Below are 6,737 nucleotides of genomic sequence, written 5' to 3' on the forward strand. Positions count from 1 at the left end.
ATACATGAAGGCGTATGCGGCAACCACCAAGGGGGAAGGCCATTGGCTTACAGAGCAATTTCACAAGGATATTGGTGGCCATACATGCAAGCAGATTCAAAGAAATATGTCAAGAGGTGCGAGAAATGTTAGAAGTTCGCACACCAAATACATCAACCAGCCAGAGAGCTTCTACCATTAACTAGTCCATGGCCCTTCGCAATGTGAGGTTTGGACATAGTGGGACCACTTCCAACGGCACCCGGCAACAGAAAGTTCTTTCTTGCAGTAACAGACTACTTCACAAAGTGGGTGGAGGCAGAAGCACTCGCATCAATAAAGGAGAAAGACGTTAGGAAGTTTGTATGGCAGAACATCATAACTCGATTCGGCATGCCCAAGGCTCTAATATCTGGCAATGGCACTCAATTCGATGACAAGATTTTCAGGGGCTTTTGCGAGGAATACAAGATCGAATTCTACAACTCTACGCTAGCATACCCTCAAGTGAATGGCCAGGCAGAAGCATCAAACAAAGTCGTCTTAGATGGTTTGAAGAAAAGGTTAGAGAAAGCTAAAGGCAAGTGGGCTGAGAAGCTTCCTCATGTTCAATGGGCTTACCGTACCACACCTCGATGATCAACTGGAGAAACGCCTTTTTCCTTAGCTTATGGCATGGAGGCAGTAATCCCACTGGAAGTCGGCCTTCCCACTATTAGAAGTGAAAATTTTGACCCAGACTTGAATGGAGAAGCCATAGCCTTGGAGCTCGACCTTGCAGAAAAGAGAAGGGAAAGAGCTCTAGTTCACATTGCCTCATACCAGTAGCAGTTATCCAGAAAATATAACAAAACAGTGCATCCGAGGCAATTCAAGATTGGAGATTGGGTACTGCGCAAAGTAATGAGAAACACTTTGGTAACCGAAGATGGCAAGTTAGGACCTAATTGGGAAGGACCATACAAAGTGGTCGGTTTAGCAGGAAAATTGGCATATCACTTGGAAGATGGAGACAACAAGGCAATTCCTAAGCCATGGAACACTGCCAATCTCAAATTATTTTATTTTTAGCTTTTCTTTAGAGTACTTGTAATTTTTACTTTTTCAAATAAAACAAGTAGTTTCATTTCCAGCATAAATTTTTTCCACTGTAAAAGTTGTTCTTAGTCAGTACCAGCTAGGGGCAATAGAAGCAAAGTTAGCTGGAACAACCAACATTGAGTTCTCTTCAGCCGAGATCAGGATCTAGGCTGAAGAAAGGTTGGCAGAAATAACCAACATGGAGTTCTCTTCAGCCGAGATCAGGATCTAGGCTGAAGAAAGGTTGGCAGGAATAACCAACATGGAGTTCTCTTCAGCCGAGATCATGATCTAGGCTGAAGAAGGTTGGTAGGAATAACCAACATTTAGCTCTATTTAGCTGAGATCAGGATCTAGGTTGAAGAAGGTTGGCAGGAATAACCAACATTTAACTCTCTTCAGCCGAGATCAGGATTTAGGTTGAAGAAGGTTGGCAGGTATAACCAGCATATAGTAAACATATTACAAAGCTTTTAAACCGAGATGGTTATCTCGGCCATAAAAATTAAGGCATGGCAACCGAGCAAAAAGCTGAAAGACAGTTACAGGACTACAACTGAACAAACTGTTCAAGAAAAAAAGAGAGCAGATTTCATTCCATTTCAAAGTGTTCATTACATGGGAGGGGCTGAAGCTCGGTTACAAAGTCTTTCAAAAGTGCATTACAAGAGGTAGGGCTATAGCCCGGTTACTATTTCGTCATAGTGGAAAGCAAAATCAAGTGAACAGATCATCTAACTCGGCGTCCAAGTCAACCCGAATATCACCCGCTAGTAGTTCGGCTATGGGGCTAGCCGCTAGGTTGGGCTCGGTTGAAGCTACTTCGTTAATTGCAACATTCGAGGGTAGGCTGGAGTCCACTAGGGTAGGAGAGGTAGACTGGAGGCCGAGCTGGGTGTTGGAAACATTCTCAGGAGCTGGGACCTCTTCATTCTCCCCCTCCTGAAGGAACTTTTTCTGGACCGCATCAGCGTAGTCCGCCATGTAGCCTGGTATGAAATGGGGATGGGAATTCAGGAAGACATCAGAATCGTGTCCGCAACTGAGCTTTACAGCAGCAGCTTTCCAACCGCACTTGAAGAAAATATCCTTCACAGCTTCGCATTGCTGGATGTACGTCTCCTTTCCTTCCTTGAAACCTCGGTCTTCAGCGTCCTGTATCTTCTTCTTCATATCCTCCAGCTCGGCGTTTTTCTTTCTCTCCAGCTTGGCTAGCTCACATAAGTAGCGATATTTTTTCTCAGCTAAGGCTTTCTGCTTGTCAGCCTCCGCCGTGTTGACTAGCCTGGTAAGCCGTGAGTTTTCAGCCTCTAGTTCGGCCAGCTTGACCTGGGCATCTTTTAGTTCGGTCGCTTTGGATTCGGTTTTGGCAACGGTTGACCGCGCCATCTTCTTGAGCTCAAGAACTCGTTTGGTGAGCTACTTGGTTCTTTTGCAGGGCCTGCATAGTTTAGAGTAGTTAGGCGCCAACCAATGCACTGGGACCATGGTAAATGTTCAAAGTTTGAGGGGATTTTTGGGGCTTACGAAAATCATTGATTTGGAGGCCGAGCGAATAGCCTTCAGGAAAACATACATTCTTTGCTAGGTTGAAGGCCAACAGATGGTCCTTCTCGGCGCTGACGGAATCCAAGGTGGTGATAGCTCGGCCCTTGAATATGGTTTTTAGTGCCCATACTGGGGGGGAGGGAGGGTTTGAAGAGCTAGGTCGGTTGCGACCTTGGGTAATTGTTGGTTCTTGGAGCTCGGTTTGGGATGGCTCGTCCTCGTCTTTCAAGTTTTGTACGCGCGGCCGTTTGCTTGGCCGAGATGACGTAGCCCGGGCTGTTGGGAGGGCCACCACTGCCTTGTGTGTTTGACCGGCATGTGGTGTCTTGGTTTCAACCTCGCCAACTTGTGTTGTTGTTGATTCAGTGATTAGGGCTCAAACAGCTCAGTGCTTGGCTATTTCTTGTTCTTCGGTTAAGGGGATGAGGTTAATTTGGGAAAGAGTTGGATCTGGTTCTGGTGATGGTTCGAGAAGGAAGTCGGTTACCTAGGTCTTCCTCCTTCCGCTGTATATGTATGTTGGTTTGAAGTTCAGTAGCTCGGCCCAACCTTGGTGTCGATACCGAAGCGCGGTGCGTAGGGCATCCTGGTTGGTGTATGGGTATTGTGATTTTAGTTGGTTCAAATTTGCAGAAAAAGAAAAGGAAAACGATTAGCACGGTGAAAGGTTATAAATCACGAAATAAAACAGACAACTAAACCGAAGTATTCATACCGGCTGTCTCTTTATTCCAGTTAATATTGTAGCCCGGTATTTGGGCTTCCTGGTCTTCAAAATTTCCAGAAACCTAGAAGAAGTCGTCATCATTCAAGTCTTGTCCGGTGTATTTTTAATTATTTTCTCTCGGCCTCTTCTTATTCTTAAGTAATACATCCAACCGTCATCATTTTGGCCAAGTGAGTTTTGGTGGAATAGCTCGGCCAATCCAAGGTTGAGACCGAGCCGACGGTTTAGTTCGGCAATGCCATTTATTATTTGGTAAGAGTTGGTGCTGAGTTGAGTCGGGCACAATCTAGTTTGCCTGAGGAACTCACATATTAGCGGCTGAACTGGGAATCAGAGACCGACATTATCGTCAAGGGAGCGAAGCCCGGTTTTCCCCCGGGCGTGGTATCTAGTTCGGTTAAAGAAAGATGAACATCGTCAGGAATGTTGTAGTCCTTACGGAATTCGGCAATGGCCCTTGGTGAGTTTACTAAGAATCGGTATTTTCCCATCTAATGTAGATTGTTTATAATTTATCATGGCAGTCTAGCTCGGTGTTGAGATGACGTTGAGTATCTCGATTGAGCGTGCAAAGGTGTGCCTGGCCAACCTAGTCAAAGTCTGCAAAATGGAGAATAAAAAGTGTTAAGCCCATATCACTAGATCGAGCTAAGTAAGAAGGTTAAATATAACCCTAGTTTGGCTATATGGGTTGCAACCCGTTCTTAGTTCAGTTGGAGCAAAAGTCTTTAGCTCGGCTAAATGAGAAAGGTTCTTAGACTGGTCGTAACATAAGGTGCGGCGCGAAGTTTTAGTTCGGTTATTGGGTGAAGTTTTCTAGTTCGGTTGTGTACGCACCTGATACAAACAGGTTTCTAGTTCGGTCATTGTGTTATTTTGGATCAAAAAGATTGCATAACAGATTGATTGCGATGTCCAGCTAAAGTGTGATTAAAAGTTTGAGTATGTGGTTTTTTGAGATCTATGTTAAAACTGCAAGAGTTTGTTTTGGAAAAAACACACACATATGTATATATATTCCTATGTTATCTATATACTCACGAAATGAACAGAAAAAGGAAAAGGTTGAGCCACTTATCACTTCAAAATGAAGGGACGAAGATCGAGGTAGTGAGGATGCAAGCTAGAACGTGAGCCTTACAGATGTTATGGTTGAGAGTATGAAGACTCGAGGCAATGAAAAGGAGATGAACAGTGGAGTGTTTTGATTCAAAAAATAGGGTCTTTTGTATAAAGCACACAGTATGGGCGGGGCTGTTCAAAATTTTCGAAGTACGGAGACGGCTGTGACAGCTATACTTGACTAAGGGGAGCCAGCCACGTGTCCAAGGGAATAGAAAATGATTCAGACGTATTGAGCAATTGAAAAGACGTTTCTGAACCGGACTAGTCGGTAGCCTGGTAGAGGGTGAGCTCGGTTGGCTTGAATGTTTTTAGCTTGGCTGGAGAAGAGTAATCCCAAATCATGCGTTGTAGATGGCATTAAGGGGCAATTGAGAGGGAGTTTTTATGTGAGTTAGGGCCGAGCTCGAACATGGTGTAATGAGGGACTGAGCTATGGGCCCAGTTTGGTCTCGGTATGGTGTGGGACTGATTTATGGGCTGAGGTAAATGGGCATCGCAGCTTAGAGCTTATCCTTCTTAGCTCGGTCAGAGATAGCTGCAAGTAGCTCGGTCTGAGTATTCCAAACTGAGGTAAATGGGCGATGACAGAGCTAGGCACTGCCTGTGGAAACACCGAGCTGAGCGTGTCAGAGACATTTTGCCCTGGTAAAACCATATCACTTGGCCTGCAGTGATGAGGATGATTCAAGAATATGCATTATCCTTGGGAATGTAATTCCTAGGAGGACTCTGCTAAGGAGGGTAGAGTCCTACTAGGATTGTACAAACCATCTCACTTGGTTGGCAGTGAGTAGGGTGTGTAATCCCAAAAAAGGATTCTGATGAGGTGAGTTGGAATCCTACCGGGATTGTGCTAGGCAAAATCTATAAAAGCTCATAGCAGGACCTATGTACAGGTATCACAATCTTTATTCTCTAAAACACAGAGCTTTTTGTCTATTGCATATTTTGCTGACTTAGGCATCGGAGAGGTTTCCGGCACACACCCGCCGGCTAGCTCACGTTTGTGTTTTCAGGAAACAAAGCGACATCATTTGGAGGAGTGCAAACTCGATCAATAGGATTATACGAGAAGATTATTTCATACTCATACAGTGGGAATGCTCATTCCAACAAAAAGTGAGAATACATATTTCATATGGGAAGCTAAGGAATAACCATTCCATTCCAACATGGAATCATCATAAATAAAATAAAGATCTCTCTCATAAAAATAAAAAATAAAATGATCGTTTCAAGAAAAAAAAAAATCTTCTTCTCTCTTTAGTCTCTCTCTACGAATACTCTCACATATTAAACAATCAGCCATAGACAACTCCATCATTATTCTTTTATTAGGTTCAATATATATATATATATATATATTTTAAATTATATTTCATTTTATTTAGATGTTAGTTGTAAGGCATATATATACATATATGAAACTCTATGAAATCACATTCAATATATAATAGAATATATATATATATATATATGTATCACGTATTTACTTTTTATTTTTATATATAGTTTGTTTGTAATTTTTTTTCTTAATTTAAATTTTGTTTCACATACACAAGATTGAGTGATTTATATATTTCGTATTACGTTTTTTTTTGCCATATGAACTATTTTGAAAAATTAATTTTTATTCGATACATAAATACTGCACAAGTGATTGTTATTTCTTATTGACAGATTAAAAAATTTCTGCCTAAAAGACATTTGCTTGTTTTTGGTTTTCCAAAAATACTTTTCAGAAAATTCTACTTTCTTATTTTTCGTGTTTATTTTTTTACTGATTTTTTTAACATTTTAAGCAATTTTTTTAATTTTTAGATAGACCTAACATAAATACACATAAAAAATATAATTTTTGTGAAAAAATCTTTTAAAAATTCACTAAATACCAAAAATACAAAACAAAATACGAGAATTCAGTATATTTTTCATATTTTAATGTCTTTATTAATTTTTTAAAATATTTTTCCACAAAATTTTTACTTTTTGAATACATCTAAGTAAAGTGTATCTAAAAAAGTAAAAAAAAAAAAAATCTTAAATTTTTTAAAATATTCACTAAAAACAAAAAAAACATGAAAAACAAAAACTCAGTTTTTAAAAAACTTAATCCAAAAAACTCAAACCAAACACATATTTTTTTTTTCTAAGTGTATGTATTTACTACAACAAGAAATATAAAACAAAAGATACAAAACATCAAAACATCAAGAATAAATTGACATAATGAATGAGTTACTGTTAGGTATAATAGATTTAAATTTTATCATCGTAT

The sequence above is a fragment of the Camellia sinensis genome, chromosome 7 (genome assembly GCF_055761805.1).
Source record: "Camellia sinensis isolate YWXY chromosome 7, ASM5576180v1, whole genome shotgun sequence".
Lineage (NCBI taxonomy): Eukaryota > Viridiplantae > Streptophyta > Magnoliopsida > Ericales > Theaceae > Camellia > Camellia sinensis.